Raw genomic sequence first — 25,603 nt, 5'->3', positions numbered from 1 at the left:
GAAATTGAGGCCAAGACAGGCTAATTGTCATGCCTTTAAACAAAACATCTATTCTCTGAAGAGAATAGATATTTAAGTTTTCTGTTCTTTTTTTAATAGATATAATATCATGAAATTTAAAAATTTGACATCTTTTCTCCTGTTTCCTCTGGCTCCCCTAAGAGCTGAGCAAACCACCATAAACAAAGGAGAGGGTAAGGAAATAGACAGGAAGGGATAATGAGGAACACACACTGACATGCTAGAGAAGTACTGAAGATGTGATGAAACAGTAGTAGTAGGTGGAGAGATATGTCACCCTCTTATCTTCTTCCTTGCCCTTTGATAAAATTTGGTCTCCCAAGATGGATTTGCTAAAGCGTTCTCTTTTGTGTATTCTCCTGTGGCTTCTTCCTTTGTTCTTCATTCACTGCACTTACAATGATAGAGATGTGCCAGTCCATCCTTTGGTTGCCCTCAGTTACTGGGCTTGCTCTTATTTCTCCTCTCCATACTGTGAAGTTTGTTTGTTTCTTTATAAGAAAGGCTAAATGATGTCTTCCTGTTATTGATCTGCTTTATTAATCTTACCTCTTCAAAATACCATGTTCCCATTTTTAAATTTAAAATAAATGATAAGCAAGAAGTTAATTGTTTTGGTTTGGGTATTTAACTTAGTAATTAAGCATACAAGATAACCATAATGTTATTGTCTCTACTACCCTTTAAGGGAGGCCGTAATATTTATGAAATGCCTTCTACATAAAGTTTTTAGCGATCTTTCCAGGAACCCATGTGTTCTCCTACCCAAATGACCTTCTATTTCTTTTGTCTTTACTTATATTTTTCTTCATCCTTCATAATCAAAGATGCCTGATGGCATCAGTAGGGGGTCAAATGTATTTCATATGAATTGGATTTAAGTGAGGTAGAGCTGCCCAAAGTCATCAGCCATGTGCTCTCCACTAGAGTCATCGAAGTCCAATGGCAACACAAAATTTGTGATGACTAGTGATGGCCAAGTATGAAGTGGGTAACCTTGGCCTTTCTAAAATAAGTTCTTTCCCAGGTCTCAGTTTGTCTGAGGAAAGTTTATGCATTTATAGGAATGTATATTTCTATACCTTTATAGAATGTAAGCTCTTGGAGGGTGGAACTATTTCATGAGTAAAGTATCTTCCATAGACAAACTGAGCTCCTTGAGAACAGGGACTACATTTCTTTGTAACCTTAGCACTGCACTTAGCACATAAGTGTCTGACACATAATAGGTCTTTAACAAATATTTATTGACTGACTGGTTATAATGAGTTTATCTGCTCCAACCCATATTTGTGTAGCTCATTTTTTTGTATTGCCTAAGCTTTCCAGTTTTGTGTTAAATATATATTTGATAAGCATCATAATTTGTTCCAAGTTATTGATAAAAATGTTGTACAGGAAAGATATAAAACTCAGGTTATGGACAACTGTGTTCTCCTTAGTAAAACCTGAACCACATTAAAGTGTAATTGGGAAATGTTTAACACATTAAATATAAATAAAATACAACATAGATAATGTTAATTTGTGATTTTCTAAGTCAAAATATGTGGCCTCAGAGACCTGTTTCTTTTTGAGTTTGACTCCACTGTTGTATAGCATATAATGTAAAATGGAGTTATGGGACATTCCACTAGAGACGTCCCTGCAAGATTGAAAATCATCAATTTTGGGTTCAATACTTTCTGGAAAACACGAGAGAGTATATGGTAGTATGCAAATGCTAGAATCAGGGAATAAAGTTTCTAATTCTAGATATTAACTACCCCTCTTACTCAGAGCAAGTTATTTAAACTTCTTAGGCCAGTTTCCTTTTCTGTAAAATAAAAGGATTGGATTAGAGCAAAAGTGTTTCCAACACAGGGCAGTACTGCCAATCCAGATTATGATGTGATTGAGAAATATTTCACAAAAATGAACAAAAATGGGGCAGCTAGGTGGCACAGTGGATACAGCACTGACCCTGGATTCAGGAGGACCTGAGTTCAAATCTGGCCTCAGAAACTTGACACTTACTAGCTGTGTGACCCTGGACAAGTCACTTAACCCTAATTGCCCTGCAAAAAAAAATGAACAAAAATGCAATAAAGGATAGATAATATTGATAAGCCAGTATGTCACAAGCATAGATCCTTATGTAGGGTTTAGTGGCCCATCTCTTTTTGAGTTTGACACCACTGAATAAAGGATTTCTGAGTTTGCTTCCATTAAAAAAATTACATGGAATAAATCAGAAACTTAATATAACAACAAAAATAATATCTATATAGTGCTTACCATGTGTCAGGTATTATGATAAGTGCTTTACAATTACTATGTTATTGATTCTCAAAACAACCTTGTTGAAGTACATGCTATTACTCTCCCCGTCTTACAGAAGAGAAAACTGAACAAAACAGAGGTTAAGTGACTTGTCCAGGGTGACATGGCTAGTCAGAGACTGAATTTGAATTTAGGTCTTCCTGACTCCCCAAGACTGGCACTTTATCCATTTTACCACCTAGCTATCCCATATACAGTTCTATCTAATCACAGATTCCATGCATATAGAAAGTAAAGTGTTTTTAACATATGGCTCTAGTAACATGTAGAATTTACAAGATATTGCGGAAAAATCTAAAAAGAAATCACTAGATAAATATCAAACTAATAAGAAGTTTGGTAAGATGAGTTTCACAGTATAAATTGGTAGTAGCAAAACATTGTCATCCTGACACTGCTCTCTGTTTTGATTTATCCAGGGGGAAAAAAGGGTGGAGAAGTTGTTTATTTGCCCAAATCATGCCCAAAACACCAGAGAACAGCATAGTGAGTCCACGGTAGCTAGAGTGAAAGACTTTGGACCAAATTCTGCATCTAATAGTTACTGTGTAGTTTACAGGCAAGTCACTTAACCTGAGACCCAGTTTCCTCAACTATGAAATGGAAATAATAAGACCTGTAGCTTGCAATTCAAAAGATTGTTGTGAAAATCAAGTGAGAGTATATGTAAAATATTTTGGAACTTCATAATGTGCTTTTTTTTTTTGGTGGGGCAAATTACTTGTCCAGGGTCACAAAGCTAAGTAAGTATCAAGTGTCTGAGGCTGCATTTGAACTCAGGTCCTCCTGAATCCAGGGCCAGTGCTTTATCCACTGTACCACCTAGCTGCCCCCCAAAATGTGCTTTTGATATTATTGTTATTGCCATCATTTAGTCTGTGGTCATCACTTCTTTGACTATGTCAAAAAAACATATAGATGAAAACTAAAGCTAAATCATATACTAAACTTAAATTTGCTTGAGGGTCATTTCTGTCATTTAACTTTTTTATTCTACCACAGGGGAACACACAGTACACACCACCCAGCTGGAACTCGGTAAATGTTGTAGAATGAGTTAAACAAGGAATATGAATAACATTCATTAAATTAAACAAGTATCAAATATAAAATCTCATAGGCAGGTCTCTTCCCCTGAATTATTTAGTTTTTCTTTCTTTTGTTCTTTTCTTTTTGAGAATGCAGGAGAATAAAGTCGATTTATGTACATCTAAGTATATAAATATAGATATATATATACATTTTTACATATACATGTGTGTGCATAACTGAGATTTATATTATGTTTTGTGGTTTATAAAGTACTTTATAGACATGATCTCATTTGAACCTCAAAACCACCCTGCAAAGTATCATTTACCCCATTTTAGAGATGAGGAAATCAAAGCTCACAGTAGTTAAGTGATTTGTCAATGTCCACACATTTAGAAACTGTCAGAGACAGGCTTTTGAACCGAAGTTTTTGTATCTCCAGGTTCAATATTTTATCTACAAAGCCCATAATATCTATTTGTCCCCAAGAAAACAAAATATTTAACCCAATGATGAATATAAGAAATATGTAATATACCAGCTATAAAGATCCAAATAATTACATAGTAGTTTCATTTAAAAGCTTCATGTTCTAAGATCATGTAAAAAAAGCCAAAGTGTTTACAAAAAAAGATAGAAATGGAGAGAAATTGAATGAGTTAACTTAAATAGTCTGTTCCAGACATTGATTATATAGCTTCTTTATAATTGGAAGCATTATAGATTTGTTTTAATTGACATTCAGGGATACTATATTTTAAATTACAGCTTAAGGTTTCCACATGAACTCGGTAACCCTAAAAGCAACTACATTACCAAATAAACAAGCCCTGTTCGTGTGAGCTAAGTAGTTCTTTGTCATCTGGTTACAGGTTATAATTTTATTTTGTTCCTCTGAATAATGCAGTGGTTCTGAACCAAATATAGAATTTGTGTCTACCCTTCAAATTTGTTTATATAAGCTTGTTTTGTTCTCTTGTGGCTAACATGTCATTTTAAATGGTTGCTATTGCTTCTATTAAGACAACGAGCAAAATGGTAACATACCTATATAAACAATAGAAAAGTTGTATTTTTAACATTTAGTTACTGTACTCCTTCTGGAAAATACGATTGTCAACATATTTTTGTCAACTCTTGAGTTCATATTATTCATTTTGGTTCTATGTAATGATTAAAAGGAGAACCACTTTGTGTTGCCTTGTAGATGGGGCAACACCCCATCCCCACCCTGCTAACTTTTCTAACTTTCCCTATGACTCATAGCCTTGCCTCGTTGATGACTCCTCAGGGTTTGAACCCAGGTCTCATTCTAAATTCTGTTCTCTTTCCATCTCACCATATGTATTCCTGTTCTGGAAAAATAATTAGATGCTATGATGTTTCCTTTTCTACTTTGATGTTGCCAATGTATAAGAGAGGTTTTTTTAAATTATTATTAATTTGGTCCATTGGATATACTATTCGTTGGTATCCCTTCAGGCCTATCTATCTATCTATCTATCTATCTATCTATCTATCTATCTATCTATCTATCTATCTATCTATCTATCATCTATCATCTATCATCTATCTATATTTTAGAAGGAATAGTATGTATGCATTTATGTGTGCATACTCTGTTCTTCTTAGAAATAGGCAAGATGGCCATGAAAATAACAGATATCTGAGTCAGATACAGTATAGGGATATAAATGCTGAGTTGAGTGTAGACCTAAGAAGGAAGGCCATGTGAGTTATAATAGAGGGAGATGTAAAACAACCAACAACAGTTGCTAGACTTTTTACAGTGCTTTTTATTTTTCAGTAAATTATGATGTTTTTGTTTAATTGTTTCAGTCATATCCAACTCTTCATGGCCCCATTTGGCATTTTCTTGGCAAAAATACATATAGTAGTGGGGCAGCTAGGTGGTTGAGGGGATAGAGCACCGGCCCTGGATTCAGGAGGACCTGAGTTCAAATCTGGCCTCAGACCCTTGACACTTACTAGCTGTGTGATTCTGGGCAAGTCACTTAACCCCAATTGCCTAACCAAAAAAACAAAAACAAAAACAAAATACTGTAGTAGTTTGCCATTTCCTTTTCCATCTCATTTTTACAGATGATAAACTGAGGCAAATAAGGTGTCTGAGATGAGATTTGAATTCAGAAAGAAGAATCTTCCTAGTTCCTAGCCCAGTGCTCTAACCACTGTACCACTTAGCTTCCCCAAATTCATAATGCTATAATAAAAACAAACAAAAAAAAACTCTAAGAGGCCAGAAAAAATGAGATGGCATTTGGTGATAAACACAGTAAGTATATAAAATAATCTATCATATTCCACCCACCTCTTTTGAAGTGCTTATAATAGACAACATATTGTCTTAGAAGACAGGTAGATCTAAATGAAGAAATGATGGATCAAGTCTAGGAACGTATATATACAAATCAGAAGTGAAAAAGCAGAGTACATGACTCAAAGAGTATATGATCTTTTATAAAATGTGAAATGCATCTCAATGCCATATCACCTTATTGATGCATTATCTCATGCTGACAGACAATATGATTGCTGGGAAGACAATCACAATCAGTTTGAATGACAAACAGAGCAAATGGGTCCCTACAAAGAAAAAAAGGGCATGTTGTAAACAGCAGTTTAGGGTGTGCAGAAATGCTCACTGTCATCTTTCCTTCTCCTTCTCAGGCCTTTTATGCTCACAGCTGGCTGCCTGTCATTTAAAACTGTGACAGTGAATGGGATAGAGATGGTTCACAAATAGGGTTCTTTAAGGTTACCAAGGAAAATGAAGAAGTCACCACAATACACGAGCTGCTCTTCCTTGATAATAAAGACCATTTACTACCTATGTGACTTAGGGTAGGCCGTGCCTCCTTCCCCAGGTCCCTTGGGCTTCACTTTCTCTTACCATAGAAGTTTCACTATAAGCCTGTCTCTCTTTTACACAGATTGGAGATCCCTAAGGTTAGGTGGCATAAAACAAAATCCAGAAGGGCATGACTAGTGTCTTAATGCCCACCCAAGGTCCAGTTGTATATGTGGTGAACTCAACTCAGTAGCAAACCTTCTTAAGTATCTTAACTGTGTAATAATATGGAGAGGATTATTCTTAAGTACTTTGTGCTGAAAAAAGATACCGTCAGTCAACAACCATCTATTAAGCATTTTTCATGTGTCAGGTACTGTTCTAAGCACTAGGGATACAAAGAAAGGGGGAAAAGGAAATGTTTGTCCTAAAAGAGCTCAGATTCTAATGGCGGAGATGACATAGAAATAACTATGTATAAATAATAGGACTGAGTCCTAAAGGAAGCCAGGGATACCATCAGGCCAAGATGATGAGGAAAGGAGTGTTATGTGTGGGAAAAAGCTAAGGCAAAGGGAGATAGAGGGTCATGTGTGAGGAAAGTAGACGACTATAGCATGATTGTTGAATAGGCATAGACAAGCACAGAAGATGAAGACTTGAAAGATAGGAAGGGGTCAGGCTGTGAAGGAGACTTTATATTTTTTTGTTGCTGTTGTTCAGTTGTTTAAGTCCTGTCCTCCATTTGGAATTTTCTTGGAAAAGATACTGGAATCATTTGCCATTTCCCTTCTCCAGTTCATTTTTCCGATGAGGAAACTGAGGCAAACAGAGTTAAGTGACTTGCCCAGGGTCATACAAGGATCATAAGGAGCTAAATATATTTTCATTTTTGTTTAGACATGCAATTTTATCAATGTGGGAACTTCTTTCACCAACCAACTCTTACCTAGAGTTGCTTTGAGGAAAGAAAGGATAAAGGGGCAGTTATATGGCACAGGGATAAAGCACCAGTCCTGGATTAAGGAGGACCTGAGTTCAAATCTGGATTCAGAAACTTGACACTCACTAGCTGTGTGATCCTGGGCAAGTCACTTAACCCTCATTGCCCCACAGGAGGGAAAAAATGTTAAGAGACATGGTTTGGGGGTGGGATTTGATGTCAAGTCAACAAACATTTACTAAATGCTTATTATGTATCAGATATTGTGATAAGCTCTGGGGATACAAAGACAAAGGAAAAGAAAGCAAAACAAAAACCAATCCCTGCTCTCAAGGAACTCAATTTAATAGGGAAGACAACAGGCAACTAACTATATACAGCCAAGATATACAGAGGGTGAATTTGAAGTAATTTCAGAGGGAAGGCACTAAAGTTAAGGATTTGAACCTAACTCTCTACTACACCCATCTGTTACTTGTTCATATTTAATGCAGCCTAATATAGTGGATGAAGTTAATTGGTTGGCACAGCAGATAAAGTGCTGGGCCTGGAGTTAGGAAGACATCTTCCTTTGTTCAAATCTGGCCTCAGATATTTAATAGCTGTGTGACCCTTGGTAAGTCATTTAATCCTGTTTACCATATTTTCCTCATCTATAAAATGAGCTAGAAAAAGGAAATGTCAAATTACTCCAGTGTCTTTGCCAAGAAAATACCAAATGGGGTAGCAAGAGTCTTAAATGACTAAAACAAATATACAACACAATGTAGTGGACAGAGCAACCACCATGGAGTCAGAAAGTTTAAATTCTGCCTTATACTTACTAGCTGTATGGCCATGTATAAGGTGTTTGACTTTGATTTGAATATTGTCTTCATTTTTTAACAGTGAATTTATTCATGTTGTACTCAAAGTTAAAATTATTTACTATTTAGGTCATTTCTTTTCACTCCTTTACTCCAAGTAGGACCCAACTCATTCTCCATCATTACCACCACTACTCTAGGCATTATAATAATTTGGGTTAGTCGCTTTATTTTCATTATAAATGTATCCAAAGGCAAGGGCATGGTTCCTGAGGCTATCCTAGAACTTTTTTTTTCTATCAATCATTATTTTGTTTTCTGAGTACAGTAGTAGGTCCTGACAAAAAGGAGGGGGGGGGGACAGAGTAGATGGAGCACTGATAATATAGTTGGTATGGTATTAAAAGCTTCAGAAAGAGCAATTAGAACAGAAAATCATATGTTTACTGTTAACAATTTCATCTCTAATTAGGTATTATTTTTAGAAGGCAACCTTTTATTTGTAGTTATTACAAAAAGGGGTCCCTAAAAACAGCACATATTGCCATCAGAGTTTTCTCCATCTTGTTATATTTGTGGAAGAATAATGGCTGTAAAATACTGTCTGTTGAATGGAATTCAATGCTGTGCCCCCTTTTTCAGAAGGAGCAGAGTTAATAATTCTAACCTAAGTTACATTTGAAACAGCTCTGTAATGGATTCTACCATCACAAATGTAAGAGTCAATCTTGGTCTAAAGTGACCTTAACAGGAGGGTATTTTAACTGTGATGCTATTTCTGAAAACAAACATCCATCATATCCACAGAGATATCTGTAATTCTCTAGCGACGTAGGTAAGGACATTTTGCTATAAATATTTCCCTCTTTTTCTATTAAAGCTCATGACTTTTTCTTTATAAATACTAAAAATTAGAGTCAAACTGTAGTTTTATAAACAATAACCTCCATGCCTATCTTCTGGCACCACAGTAGGAATAATGGTAGTTGTAGTAATAATATAATAATTAATAATGATAATAGTAAACCACCCAGCAGAGGAGATTAAAGTTATTTGAGAACAGGGAGAGGTGCCTATCATTCTCACTGCTCTCTCTGCTACTGAAATTGTACCCAGGACAATTTTAGTGAGCTTACAGAAGATAAGCCTACATCTTAAAATATTTATTCAGCTGTAAAAAATGGTATTCAGCCACTTGAGCAATACTCAGTACGGCATTAAATTTAAAAGAATAGTAACAGAATTGGAACTTGTCCCCAGATCATTTCTGTATAAACCATGCCAACAAAAGTACAATGATAATGATGATGATGACAACAACAACCATGATGACCAGGAGGAGGATAACCATTTTGCTCTTAGTTGGTATGGATGTGCAATTCTATTAGTGTGGGGAAGTACTATTGATGCCTATCAATTAGTTTATTATTTATAATCTTAGAGAGTTTGCTGGTCACAAAGCTTAATTCACTTTCTTATAACCACAGAAGCTGGGTGTGTGTCAGAAGAAAAACTTGAACTCTTTTCTTCCTGAGTCCAAATCTACTGTACATTATACCATATTAGCTGTTAATATAGAGGATATTTATATTTTATAGCACCTTATTCTTTAAAAAGTTATTTATGTACCTTCTATAATTTTATTCACATAAAAAAACTATATAATAATTAATGTGGGTACATCATTCCCATTTTACAGATAAGAAATTAAGTTTCAAAGAAACCTGGTATTTTTTTTTTGACAGGGAGGATTCTCTGTCACAATTTGACCTGGGCTAGCCAGAATGTCAGAATGTTTTTGGTTATTGTTGTTTTTTAATGAAAAAACAGGCTCTTTTTGAAGGATATTTCTTCCCATTAAAATGAAACTCTTCATGGTCATAGGAATGGTTAGGTTACCTTCTAGTGATAGAAAAACTTACAAAGCTAATTAGAATTTAATCTTATATAATTTTCCACCCAATAATTCAATGGAGTGTGACAAGTATCATAATTAAGAAAGATTTTGTGAGTTTATTTAGTGAGTAGATTATCATCATCATCATCATCATCATCATCATCATCATTTTCGGGGAAATGAGGGTTAAGTGACTTGCCCATGGTCACACAGCTAGTAAGTATCAAGTATCTGAGGCCAGATTTGAATTCAGGTTCTCCTGAAACCAGGGGCAGTACTTTATCCACTGTACCACCTAGCTGCTCCCAATCTATTATTTTCAATGAATATTTGAAAAACAGGGAAGGGCCAGTTATACAAAATATGGAGATACTGTTCCTCTTCTTCTACTTCAAGGTATTACCATGCAAAAAAAGGTATTCTTTAAAGTATCTGACTTTTTTTTTTTAGTTGTCCTTACTACTATTCAATATAAATCTGAAGTCTTAAAATACTGTCAGGAGTTGGGAGGCATGGTGCTGATACTGGAATTCCCATCTGAGTTAAGAACTCCAGGTTAGAGTCTATCTGTTCTGCCGAATCTATAAATTCCAAATTATTAATCTGTACCTAATGGTACTTAATGAATATTATCTTCAATTTTCAAGATATGTGGGAAGGGGACACAGTTAACAATGGTATAGTAGAGTGGTGAGAATGAGGGATAACCAACAAATGAATATGTTGGATGACTTGAGTATCCACTTGTGTCTTCCCATGAAGAACAACTTGAAATAGCATGGATTGGGATCACACAGGATGGTCAGGAATGGATGGATTTGGATCTGCATCATTGGAGGGAATACTCTCATTGATGAGAACATAGCTGCATTGGAGGAATAACGTATCCATCCTTATCTTTTAGCAACTGTTTATTCTACAGTCTCATGGAAGGATATTGGAATTTTGGATCTTGGTGATCACCTAGGTCAACCTTCTCATTAATTTTGATAATTTAACTCGGATCTCTTTTACCTTTATTGGAATGTTTTCTGGCAAAGTTCCTTATAAATAACAAAAATCAAAAATCTGTCATCAAAAGGTAGAATAAACTAGATATTTCATAAATGGGGTAATTGACTTGTCAGTTTGGGTCTTTATGAAATGTCTACTCATGACAGTGAAAAGCTAAACATAATTCACATTTCATTGGCCATCCTATTTCCTCAAAGAGGTCATATACTATTGTATTGTCATTTTATAAAGTGCCATAATTTTAATCCAAAACTGGCATAAATGTTAGAAGTGGAAAATGCTATCCAATGTGTGCCTCTCCCAGCCAACCCAAATTGGACTATTGAATATATTTCTAAGCTGATAGGGTTTATTCACTTTATAATTTATGATTCAATAAGAACAAGATGTCATGTAGGGAAGAAATGATATTAGAGTTGACTCAAAAGAAATATAATAGAAAAAGTTAGTGGAGTTCATGGGAAAATACGCACATAAATTTGATTCAGCTATAATATTTTCAGTTCTGAAGTTTCATATATGAGTAAATCAAGGGATTTTTAAAAATATATTTCAACTTGCAAACTTTACTACTAATACAGCTGAAATAAATGAGTCAGTAAATCAGTCAGTCAGAATACTTATTTTTTTACTGAATGACTTCTGTATCTAAGGCACTATATTATATGCTATGGGGGACTTCAGGAAGGTAATAACTACAGAATGCTACAAAACTCAGCTTTTTATATAATTTTAACCAACATTGTGAAATATAATATAATTTTAACCAATATTGTGAAAGATATTTCCTAGTCCTTCAGTTAACAAGATTTATAATACTATTTGTGTTCATATGGTTGAAGAGAAAATCTTTCTAAAAGCTGTCCATGAGTTATGAAAGGCAGGGGAAGAATAAAGAAATCAATGTTTTTAAAATTAAAAACTTGTGCAAAAATTTGTGCTCTATATCTTCCTTAGTAGTCTGTATTATAATTTGCATTATGTAAACAATAGGATTACAGAAAATGGTGAGGACATCTACACATACATATATACTTTTAAGCTATGAGAAAATATTGGATTTATGGACTCAAAGGAAGCTGTTTGTGGATGAAGCCAGGAAACAATTTCCAATTTAATAAAGAAAAGATAGGGCCGCTAGCTGGCACGGTGGATAAAAGCACTGGCCCTCGATTCAGGAGAACCTGAATTCAAATCCAGTCTCAGACACTTGACACTTACTAGTTGTGTGACCCTGGGCAAGTTACTTAACCCTCATTGCCCTGGGTGTAGGGGGGATATATACATATATATACATATATATATATATATATGTATATATATATGTGAGATATATGAATATGCTAACAGAGAGCAATTATAATCATGAGAAAATAAATTATTCAGACAGGAAAAATGTATGCTGCATTTTGATTCCAAGAAGTAACTCCTTTTAACACTTCTTAGTGCTCCTTATCTTTTAGAGCAGTTCACATAAACTATATATAAGGATTCTTGTGTACTGTATATTGCCTAAGAAAGCCACATATTAACATTGTGTATGTTGTATTCTATTTTTATTTATGTTATTAAATATTATCCCAATTACATTTTAATCTGATTCTGGCCACACTGGGAAGTGTTGGTTATGCCAGGCATTTCATGTCTATGCTTTAGAATGTGACTTCCTTGAAGGTAGGGATTATCTTTTTACCTTTCTTTGTAGCCCTAATTGCTAATTTCTGGTTGACTGACCAAAATAGTTACATTATGGAAAAAGGTAGAAATCTCTGTTGCTTTCTTACCCTATTAAAATTATTATCTCAGACTTTTTTGTAGATAAAACATGTAAACATGCCTGTGATTTAGGTATTGTTTTTAGTCAAGAAGAGGGTTTATTATTTCACAACATTTTTCCATTAGAAGTAAATTATGGCTCTGGGGCAGGACCAAGATTTTAGAGCTCTTCCAATATTCTCTTCCAAACAACTTTAAAATAACCCATCAAATATAATTCTGGAGGTACAGAGTCTTAGCTACTCTGATCAGGATAATGATCTAAGACAATTCTAGAGAACCCATGATGGAAAATACTATCCACCACAAAAAGGATGCATATTGAAGTATACTTTTTTGTTTTCTTAATTTTTTAAATTTTCATTTTCTTTTGCAATATGGCTTGAACAGAAATAACACTTTGCATGACTTCATATGCACAACTGATATCAAATTGGCTGCCTTCTCAATTAGGGGGGAGAGAAGAGACAGGGAAAGAATTTGGAACTCAAAAATTTTTTTTAAATAGTTGTTAAAATTCTTAAATGTAATTGGAAAACATTTAATGAAATAAATAATTTTTAAAAATAAAATCAACATAAATTATGGGCTTTGCAAAAAGATTGTTTAGAATTTGTATTTTGGGTAATAAATGACAGATCAATAATTTCTATTAATAGTGCAAAAAGATTTTTTTATCTTGCAAACTTCAAAATATTGGCACCAAAGAACTGTGAATAATTGTTTGTTTAAAAGCTTTCACTGAATGGGTGGATGGGAACACATATCCATATTTCATTCTAGTTTATATCTTGTTTGGCAACTTTTCTTTTTGGGATTGTGTCATGCTTTTGGATAATGGTTTCAATAATTCATCTGTTTTGTTTAGTGACAGTTTGTGCTTCTAACCCATGTACATGGAGTTCAATTTTCCTTCTGTTTTGTTACAATTTATGTAGAGTGCATGGTCTTTGAACTCATACAATCTGTTGCCTATCTTAAATTCTGGAAACCAAAATACAATCAACTCATGTGTGGAGTCTACATGTAAACTTACACTTGATCAATGCAAGCAATAATTGAGGAAGGTGCAAAAAGGGTATTGACTTTGGCTCTCAATAATAACTGAAATTTATATAGAGCTTTTAAGTTTTCAAATAACTTTTTGTTCATTATATCATTTTAATTCAATTTAATAAATATCTATTAAGTACCTACTACATATTATACACTATGCTAATTTCTAAGGATACAAATAAGAAAAAAAATACTTCCTACCATCAAAGACCTTACAATCTAATGAGGAAAGGCAGGACACAAAAAGAAATTGGAAAGAAGGAGGACATCAGGGTACATCTTGTTCTGTGGTGATAATATGAAACAGAACTGCACATAGAAAGTAGAATGAAATAGAAATCCAATTTCTTTCCTTTATGAAGAAGGCTTTGGGAGGAACTTTGTCCTCCATCTTTCAGCCCTCTAATCATAGGATAGAGGAGGCTGAGGTAAGGTGTTTAAATATCTGAGGCTGTTAGCAGCATTTGAACCTCAAAATCATGAGATAAATAATTCAGGTCTTATTATACACATTTTATGGATGAAGTAACTGAGGCTCAGAGTTTAAATGACCCATAGTCACTCAATTAATAAATGTTAAATGTGCTAAACTGAATCCCAGAAAAATTATTTATTCAATCACAAAGCCAAATTGTGGTGAACAAAGACTAGAAACCAGATCTCCCTGTTATCAGATCTTTCCACACTCTTTTTTTTTCTTTAACATACTACAATGCTATCACCAGGATTGCCTATTTTGGTGAAATGTTAAAGAAATTTGGAGGGTGATTTATTTTTGAAGCGACAACTTCTCAAGTACTATACCCATCCATAATCATGCATCCCTGCATATATGTGTACATCAAGCATTCTGTTATTTATAATCAAAGCCCAGCTCTTACACATGTGTTTCAGAAGAACCAGAATACAAAACATATATTAAGGATGATTTTAGATTTGGCAGAGAGATTCTTCTCCACTTTCTATAAATAAATATATTCTTCTTTTACTTGTCACTCCTTAGTGAACACAGATGCTATTTTTAAATAGAACTACACTAATTGAAGTCTGTCAATAAAATCACATACTTGCAGCTTCACTTTTTTCCCATGAGTATTGTCATAAAAGTTGGAGCCTTTATTTCAATTAGCCTTTGTTCAACTATCTGTACAAAATTTATGATATAATAAATGTCATGTACAGTTTTCATTGCATCTGAAAAATAGGATTTGTGCTTGAATCTTGACATAAAAGCACTGGTTAAAGATAACATTGCATTTCTGTCTAAAAAAAGTTAATAAGAAACCCTGTCATGAAGATGTGTGTGAGACAAAAATAGTTGTCTGATTTCATAGAATGGAAATTAATATTTGGTTTGGTTTATTGATTTTGGTGGGATACTGGAATTCTAATACTTGTCTCTTCGGAATTCTAAGGGAAAAAAAGAGTACATATACCCCAAAACAAAGAACTTTGGGGGCGAATTATCTTAATGATCAAAAATAGATAATTAGATAAGGAGATAAATAGATAAGGAGATAAATAGAGACAGACAAATAATGTGGTCACTAATGTAGCAGATACAATGTTAAATTTGGCATGGTCTGAGAGCCTTCATTTACTAATCATTTCACTTTGGGGAAATCCTTGAACTCCCCAATTTTCCACATTTTTAAAGTAAAAGTGATAATATCTTTATACTATCGTGGTAAGAAAATCAGATAATGGTATAAATATGATTTGGACATTATAAAGACTAAAAATGCAATGTACTAGTGAAGGAAGGAAGAGATGGAGGGAGAAAGGGAAAAATAAGGAAGGAAGAAAAGGAGGTAGGGAGGAGAGAGAGGAAAGAACGAAAATGCATAATCAACAAAAATATATATTGGAGAAATTTCTTAACAATAGTTTACACAGTACCTGGCATATGTATTTAATAAATGTTTTTGTTGTTTGATTGATACAAATAATATAATATATTTAAATATTACTTAAAGAAAATTAATAGATAGCTAATTCCTCTGATTCTCTCTCTCTCTCTCTCTCTCTCTCTCTCTCTCTCTCTCTCTCTCTCTCTCTCTCTCTCTCTCTCTCTCTTTGGGGCAATGAGGGTTAAGTGACTTGCCCAGGGTCACACAACTAGTGAGTGTCATGTGTCTGAAGCTGGCTTTGAACTCAGGTCCTCCTTAATCCAGGACTGGTGCTTTATCCACTGTGCCACCTTGGTGCCCCCTCTGATTTTCTTTCTGATCTTCCTAACACAGGCAAATTCTACTACAATAAGGCATCAATAAGAACCCAAGTTATCCCAGACCTAAAATAGTCCAGGTCACACTGACATGACTTGCCACACTTGGAATAAATCAAAACATTAAATTAATATGTGTGCATGTTGGCAAGATGCTCAATAAACATTTACTAAATGCCTACTATGTGCCAGGCACTGTGCTAAGAATTGGGGATACAAAAAGGAGGCAAAAGACAGTCCCTACCCTCACAATCTAATGGGGGAGGCAACATGCAAGCACATATATACAAAATAAGCTATATGCAGGACAAATAGAAAATAATTAACAGAAGGAAGTCATTAGAATGAAGGAGGTTTGAGTAAGTCATCCTGTAGAAGGTGAGATTTTTAAGTTAGAACTAAAAGAAAGCCAGAGAAGTCACTAGGCAAAATTGAGGATGGAGAATATTCTAGGCATAGGGCATAAGCAGAGAAAATGCCTGGACCTGAGAGATGATGTGTCTTGGTTGTGAAACGTTCAAGAGGCCAGCATCCCTGGGTTGTAGAGTGTGTTGGAGAGTAATGTGTAAGAGGACTGGAAAGATAGTAGGCAGCATGGGTTATAAAGGATTTTGATTGCCAAACAGAACATTTTGTATTTGCTCCTGAAAGCTATAGGGGAACCCTGAAGTTTACTGAGTAGGGGGATGACATGATCATGCCCATACTTCAGGAAAATCCTATTAGTGCCTGAATGCACCCATTAAATGGTGGAATAGATTGGAGTGGGGAGAGACTCGAGGTAGGCAGACCCACCAAGAGGCTATGACAACAGTCTATGCATGAGGTGATAAGAGCCTCCACCTGAGTGGTGGCAATGTCAGAGTAGAAAATGGGGTATATAAGAGATATTACAAAGGTGAAATCGACAGACCTTTGCAACAGATTAGATATGGTGCTGGGCTCAGTGAGAGATAATGAGGAAGTGAGTATGACACCTAGGTTGTGAGGGATGTAGGTGCTAGTTCCTTGCATTGGGGGTAGGGTGGGGTTAGGGGAAAAGATAATGAGTTCTGTTTTGGACATGTAGAGTTTAAAATATCTCCTGGACCTCCAGTTTGAAATTTCTGAAAGAATTTTGGGGATATGAAATTGGAGATCAGGGGCGGCTAGGTGGCGCAGTGGATAGAGCACTGGCCCTGGAGTCAGGAGTACCTGAGTTCAAATCCGGTCTCAGACACTGAACACTTACTAGCTGTGTGACCCTGGGCAAGTCACTTAACCCCAATTTCCTCACTTTAAAAAAAAAAAAAAGAAATTGGAGATCAGCAGAGAGATCGGGCAGCTTAGATAGATTTTTGAATCATCAGCCTACTAATGGTAATTAAATCCATGAAAACTGATGAGATGATCAAGTGAGGTAGTACAGAAGGAGAAGAGATAAGAACACATTACAGAAGCCTCTAGGCAACTATATTTAAAGGACATAATCTTGAGGAGAATACAGAAAAATAAACAGAGGATTGGTGAGATAGATAGGAAGAGAACCAGGTTAAAGTGATATCCTGAAAACCTAGAGAGGATTGAAGAAAAGAAGATAATCAAAAGTAGCAAAGGCTGCAGTGAGGTCAAGAAGAATGAGGTTTGAGAAAAGGCCATTGGGATTTAGCAACTAAGAGATGATTGGTAATTTGGGAGAGAACAGTGGAATGATAAGGTCAGAAGCTAGAATATAAGAGGTAAATAAGAGATAGAGGGAGAAAGGCACCTATTGTAGTTGGATTTTTTTGAGGAGGTTAGCTATAAAAAGCAGAAGAGATATAGGATGATAATGGGAATGAAAGGATTAAATGAAGGGTTTTTTTGGTTTTGGTGGGCTTTTTTAAGGATAAGGGAGACATGGATATATTTATAGACAGTACAGAAAGGAGCCAGTAGCCAAGGAGAGATTAAAAATGAGTGATAGAGTTGGGATCACAGAGGGGGCAATCTATTGGAGGAAACAGGATAGAATGGGATCACTAAAGCAGGTAAAGGTGTTAGCTTGGGTAGAGATTAAGGCCACATCTTTATGTGAAACAGGGGTGAAGGAAGATATTGATTGAGTGATTTTCTCCACCTTTGTTTAATAGCACATCTTTGAAAGCATTGACTGGTAGTTCATGCTACAGCTGAGGTTTGGCAGGGTGAAATCAGCAAAATGGTAAGGAGACTAAGCATTTGAGAGAAAATAATGGAGAACTGAATTGGTTCACTAATGGGGAAAAGAGGAGAGAATGGCTAGTGCAGGGAACAGATGCCTCGAGGGAATTGAGGAGGTCAAAGCACTAGAATCTACAGGATAGACAAAGAGTAGAGTTTTGGAAGAGAAGACATAGGGAGAGGTGAAAAGTCAATAGTTTGTGGTTGGAACAAGGGACTTGAGAATTCTTTTTTGTTTCTTTGTTTGTTGGTTGGTTTTTGCATGGCAATGAGTGTTAAGTGACTTGCTCAGGTCACACAGCTAGTAATGTCAAGTGTCTGAGGCTGGATTTGAACTCAGGTCTTCCTGAATCTAGGGCCTGAGCTTTATCCACTGTGCCACCTAGCTGCCCCCAGATATGGAAATTCTTAAACATGGAGCTGGTACAGTGAAGTATTTTTGAATGTATACCTTAATTAAGATATGTTTTTAAGTGGCAAAATTTCAAACAGTTTTATAAACAAATATATAATTCAAAAATCTTCTATCAATTCTCTTTTCCTTGTATCAGCATGGACTATGCCTACGAAGGTTACCAAATGGCAGTTAAAAAATTTGCTTTTGCACTTAATATGTAAGTGTAAGGCTGTATTCGTTCTTATGATGTCACTCTTTGCCCACTAATGCAGTCATTATCAAATCACAACAAGCTGCCTCAGACTCAATTCAAGGTAGAGTGGAAAGGAAGTGGCCATGGATTTTAGGGGCAGGTTGCATGGTTCTTTTGTCATGCAGGAAACATGAATAAGTTGGAACAAAATGTCACCTCTCAGAAAGTATAAGAGAAGGAAAAATACGGGGCAAAACCACTAAAATGCTTTATTCCTCCTGTTTTCCAATAATTAAAAATTGTTTTAAAAGTAATTTAACTGTTCACATATTATCTATATCAGATTGCTTGCTATCTTGGGAGGGGAGAGAGAAGGGAGGGAGAGAGAAAAATTTGGAACTAGAAATCTTATAAAAACAAATGCTGAAAACTATCTCTACATGTAACTAGAAAATAATAGCATACTTTTATGATTAAAACAAAAGTAATTTAGCTAGACCTCCCTTCTTTGCAGAGATAGGAGACTGTGTACAATATTGCATATAATATCACACTTGGTTTAAATGTTAGTTAGTTAGTTAGCTAGCTACTGCTTTTCTCTTTCTTTTTATTCTTTGTCTTAATGCACGGCTTTTTGGATGGGGAGGGGAGAAAATATATCCAGTAATTAAGATGATGTAATATAAATTAAATGAAAATCAATTAGCTGAGAGGCAGATAGGTGGCTCAGTGGATAAAGCACCGGCCCTGGATTCAGGAGGACCCGAGTTCAAATCTGGCCTCAAACACTTGACACTTACTACTGTGTGACCCTGGGCAAGTCACTTAACCCTCATTGCCCCACCAAAAAAAAAGTCAATTAGCTGGAATATTATTGTCCTAAGAGACAATGAACATGAGCAATTTAGAGAACTATAGGAAGACTTGCATGAACTGATACTGAATGAAATAAGCAGAAAAGAATGCACCATGCACAATAATAAAATAATAAAAATTAAAAGAACACAAAATGTGGCTAAGTATTTGGTAATTGTAACTAATTTTGTCCATAGAGAAGAAAAAAAAAAAAGAAAAAAGAATGTACTTCCTTCTTTTCAATGGGCATACTGTAATATACTCATGTATATTGTAATGTCACATCCATGATCAGACGTTGGTACTGTGTAGATTTGTTTGGATTAAAGATTTTTCTTCATTATAAGGGAGAGCTTATGAGAAGGGAAAGAGTCTATGGAGACATGATTATGAAGTAACAAAAAAGGTTGTCAATAAACATATTTAAAGAAACTATAAATAAACCAATTAACTAAAATTTGCACCAAAGAAAAATTCCTAGCACATCACTTTTTCAGAATAAATAAAGTTCTAATCTGATGGCTTTCTGGGAGTAAAGTTTATACTTTATTCAAATTTTGTATTGTTAATATATTTTAAATATGATTATTTAATGAGAAAAGATGGGAGCCCTCCAGTGGTCAATTGAGTAATAGCACAAAATTCCTCAGGCTATTAATTAACTGAAATTAGATTTCAATGAAGTATTTATTTGTTCTTATATTTCACAGAACTTCCCCTTAAAACTGGATGATAAAACCAAAGGACTACAAATATTTTTAAATTTTTATCTAGATATAGCAATACCTATATCTAATCTCACAGAGATATATATTCTATAGATAAATATCACTTTGGACAATAGTTCTAGATTAAAAACAGAATCCAGAAGACATCTAGTGTTACCTAATCTTTTTTGTAGATGAAGAAACCAAGTCCCACTAAGTTAAGCAACTTGCCCAGAATTGTACAATAAGTGTCAGAGGCAAGATTTGAATACGGATCCTCTGATGCCATAACCAGTGCTCCTTCCAGTGTGTAGAATGTGCACAATGTGAAGGATTCTGTTTCTTTGAATTCACATGGAGCACACACATATACACACAGACATATTTACACATATCTATACATGTGTATATACCAGCAATGGGCTGTAAACATGTAACAACCTGCTCTCTGGGATATATGCATATATGCATGCATATACCCATGAGTGTGTAGCATTTAGTATGTATGGACACACACACACACACACACACATATATATATATATACACACACACACACACACACACACACACACACACACATATATATATATATATATACACACACACACACACACACATATATATACATATATATTTACATATCTGGATATACATATGCACATATTTATATATGTATATGTGTGAATGTATGTCTATATACATGCATATATACACATAAATATATTATAATATATTATACACACAAATACACATGAAATACCTTTCAAGTTGAAACTGCATCATTATACTTTCCCTATCACTTTTTTTTTTTGCAGGCAATGGAGGTTAAGTGACTTGCCCAGGGTCACACAGCTAGTAAGTGTCAAGTGTCTGAGGCCGGATTTGAACTCAGGTACTCCTGAATTCAGGGCTGGTGCTTTAACCACTGCGCCATCTAGCTGCCCCCCTATCACTTTTTTTAAGTCTAAACAATCAACAAAACAATAAATCCAACCATGATTTGTAATATATGCCAAATTCCTAGATCCTATCCCATTGAAAATTTAACAATCAGCTCTTCTTATCTTGTATGAACTGGTTCTAGAATACTCCTGTGATATATGTACATGTATTAGCCTGATTTTTTTTTTCCTTTGAAAAGAGAGAGGAATAGACAGTTCAGCAAGTTGGATAATCAACAAATAACTTCTCAGCATAGCAACTATAAAATAAACTATTTTGTTTTTTTAAATAGTGATAGTAAATAAATTTAAAACAAACAAACAAACAAAAAAAGGTACATAGTTGTAGATTCTTTCCTCCAGGAAGCTTACAGCTTTGCATCTGTCAGTGCTGTATAAATTTATTTCAGAGGGCTAAGGCTTGGTTAAACAGGGCCATACATATGTCACCTGGGATTTATTTAGTTTCATGCTCGGGGGCACCTAGGTGGTGGAGTGGATACAGCACCGGCCCTGGATTCAGGAAGACCTGAGTTCAAATCAGGCCTCAGACACAAAACTTACTAGCTGTGTGGCCCTAGGACAGTCACTTAACCCCAATTGCCCAGCAAAAACAAACAAACAAACAAACAAATCATGCTCCTTTTCAGTAGCTTTATATTAAAACAATAGGGGGAGAGAAAAAGACTAAGGGGAAAAAAACCCTTAAACAAGAGGGCAATCATATAGGATTTTGTCTTTCTTGTCTTGGCTTTGCAGGCAGGAAAAAGAGGGTGGCAGGGAGGGAGAGAGGGAAGAAGGGGAGGAGTAAGGGAGGGTAGGAGGAGGGAAGGAAGGAAGGAAGGAAGGAAAGAAGGAAGGAAGGAAGGAAGGAAGGAAGGAAGGAAGGAAGGAAGGAAGGAAGGAAGGAAGGAAGGAAGGAAGGAAGGAAGGAAGGAAGGAAGGAAGGAAGGAAGGGATGGATTCTGGTCACCGATATGACATGATTGCATCCAATGCATGATCACATTCTATAGTCATCAAGGATGTGCAATATGAAAAACAAATACTTTTACTCTTTAATGTCTTGGTAAGCCCATACAACACTGAAGTCAGGGCTTCTAGCCAGCCAAGTGATTCTCAAGAGTTGTTCCTGCTATAAGTTAAAGTTATTCACTGCTTCCCTTCTGAAATAGAAAAGAATAGAAGCTCCTCTGAAGAGGAACTTCTCATCTGAATTGTGGCTATCTTGCTATTTGAATAGCTGTCTGCTTTTGTGTTTATAGTCAGTATTAATAGGCGGCATGATTTCCCTTAATTACTGACAGATCAAGTTTTAGTATGATAATTATTTAACTGTCCAAGAAGGTACTGTATTTATAAAGTCCTTACTGGTAAGTGAAATACAAGGCGTTGTTCATAATAAAAATGATATGAAAAGTAGAAGAAAACTCCATAAAGTGAAATAGAAGGGATGGTCTAAATTGTATGGATGATTATTTCAATTCTCCTAGGGACAAAGGATATATTTTAATTTTATTTTACATACCCAGTACCTACCACTTTGCTTCGCACACAAAAGGCATTTAATATGTTGCTAAATTAGTTTTTGCTTTCCACAAACCACTTTTTGCTCCTATTCAATTAGCCAATTGTCATGTTAAAGTCAATTTGAGTATGTTTTAATATAAAAATACTTGCTCCCTATACACAGTCAGAAACCATATAAAATAAGAGGAAGTTATCATCTGAAAATATTTGCTTCTTGTAGACTGCTCTTAGGCTCATCATTGTGGAGAAAACAGAAGGTTGAAGAAGTTATTTAGATTATTCTGATCCCCCATTCTCCCCAAACCTCAATTATCTAAATATCCAGAAAAATTGTATTTTGGCGTAATTGATCCAGCTATACCGTCATGTAAGCTCTCACCTTTATTTTTAATAATGCACAGGCCAAGTTAGTGCCTTAGACAATATCTCCATTAATTATAGATTCAATGGCTTGGAGATATTTTTGCATAAAGCTGTGAGATATAAAAATAAATAAACAAATTCCATTAATGATTTTTTTTGTCACTGTAATTTCTAGATTGACCACCTTCCCTTATCCCACTTTCCACTCCCTCACCAAAATGGAAACCTCCCTTATAAAGAAAAGAAAAAAGCAGTCAAGCAGCTTAAGACTGCAGGGTTTCCTTCTGACCTAGTAGTGGCCCACCTCTCTTCCTGAAGGAATGAGATATATTTCATTTCTGGTTCTTGAGGGCCATTCTTGGCTTTTTAATTATCTAGAAGTCAGCTTCTGTTGAGTGATCTTTTTATTTAAGTTCTTACAATCATGTATATTTGTTTTTGCTTAAAGGAGAGCAATATTTGTAATCAAATAACTAAATTTGTGTATTATGTATATCCTGTATACCAGTAAGAACACTAAAAAAATGAGCCAAATAATGTGGTAGTGTCTTGTTAAAAATAGTAATTATTATAATAAATGATTTCCAAAGCTGTTGGTAAGAATTGTATAGATTTAAATTGAAGAAATTTAGATAAAATGAAATCAACAGAGATAGCATATTCCCAATATAGAATACTTTATTGCTGTGATACTATCAATATATAGTGTTCTTCAATGCATATTACCTTTATTTAATAACCTAAAGCTTATGAATTTTGAAAATTTGCTTGTCAATGAACCCCTTTAAAATCTCCTTGCATGTCTTATTAAAAACCCTGTATTTTAGAATATTAATCTAAAAATAAAACTGATGAAAATTATATCTATATTTTAGGGATCTCATTTAAAAAAATATTTGCTAGTGATATTTACAAACCAGTGGTACAGATTTAGGGCAATACTTGTTTCCCTAAATGAGGTCTGAAAAATTAAGTGGTTGAAAGGATGTTCCGGATGTTATTCAAAGCTGCGGCTAGAACATGAGGTTCTCTTGTATGAAGGCACATGGATATGGCATAAAAATATTCCATTTGAAAAGCAAACTGGAAATTACCTTGAGCAACATTAAAATCATATTATCTGTTGCTATCCAGAAAACTGCCAAACTTATTTTCATTAATTATCTTTTCCATTTGCCGTATTCTCATGAACATATTGTATCAATGCCTATTTGAGTTACTCTCCTTTTTTTTCCTTAAAGTAAAAATGGTAAAGTGTCCCCCAGACATTTTCTGTGATAGAAAAGAAGATATAAGGGCCACAGTACCTGGAATGAAAACCTATTAGCTGTAATAAATGACTAGTGGCCTAAGTTTCTAATTGAGGCTAACAAAGCAGCAAGAGATCAATTAGTATATCCACTTGACATTCAGCTAGGGAAGGAAAAAGAATACATAAAAGGGTTTAGCCTAATGAGAAAGAGAACAGAAGAAATAGCTATGGTCAAATGCACCTGCCAGACCAGGGTTCAGGTCTTTGCCTTTAATCAAGTATGATGAGTTACAGAAGCAGCAGTTAGAAGTGTCATATGATTTATGATGCAGTGACCAGAGCATGAATTCTGGCTGTCCTTCTTAAATGAGACATCTTACACTGGGAAGGTGTCAGATTTGTATTACCAAGGTAGCAGGTTTTCATGGATTGCGGAATAGAAGATCAATAGTTAAGGGGACAGGGGACACGTTCATTTTCCACAGAAAGCCTGTCTTATTATTTATGTGATATTTGCATGGTCTCAGATTTACAGGTGAGGAAGGATCTCCTTTGAATGCCTCTGTTGATCTCCTAAAGGCATGTTATATGGCAGGGCAGCTCCAAATAGATTCACTGGTCATTTAATGGAGAGTCTGGTTTTCTGTTGTGGGAAGTCTTTAAAATCGAGCTCTTCCTATCTAAGTGTCTTGAGACACAGTAGAGTCTAGAGGAGACAAAAAAAAAAAAACCTTTAAGTATATCACAAATTAGACAGATGTGCTACATATATTTCTTTCGATTGTGGGCACAATTCATACTTTTTCTCTAAAAAAGCAAGATGCTTTTAGAACTAAACTGAGGACTGGTAATAACAAAGGATGAAAAACACACTTTTCTCTATCAATAAAGCCCTTGTCAGTAACACTATTTTATTTAATTCTTTTTAGTTCCAGGCTACTTTCAGAATTTCTTTTTTTTTTTAAGCTTTATGTGTAGGTTTTAAATATAAGGCTTTATGGGAAATTGGCCTCTTAGGTTTATACAGAAGGGCTTATCCCATCTTCTGACATTCAAACAGCTTTCCTATAGAGAAAATATATGTTCAAAGAGACTGCTTCATTAAGTTCTCACTGGAATGCTAAAAAGAAACTTTTTTTATAAATTGTAAATAATTCTAAAAAGAACAAGAGTTTCCATTAAATTATGACTTCCATTATAAGCTTTTCTAATAATAATCATAAGGAAAAAATAAAAAATCCATTTCATTTTAATGATATAGGGAGTGATAAATTA

At 34.9% G+C, this 25,603-nt stretch overlaps 1 protein-coding gene across 1 annotated transcript in view; it reads left to right on the top strand.

Annotated features, from left to right (window-relative positions):
* NALF1 (NALCN channel auxiliary factor 1) overlaps nucleotides 1-25,603 on the top strand; it is a 755,018-nt gene that overhangs the window by 235,890 nt on the left and 493,525 nt on the right. The gene's annotated exons all lie outside the window — the stretch shown is intronic.

Source organism: Dromiciops gliroides, chromosome 3 (assembly GCF_019393635.1).
Source record: "Dromiciops gliroides isolate mDroGli1 chromosome 3, mDroGli1.pri, whole genome shotgun sequence".
NCBI lineage: Eukaryota > Metazoa > Chordata > Mammalia > Microbiotheria > Microbiotheriidae > Dromiciops > Dromiciops gliroides.
Note: the sequence above shows the minus strand (reverse complement) of the source record. Positions and strands in the feature narration are given on the sequence as shown.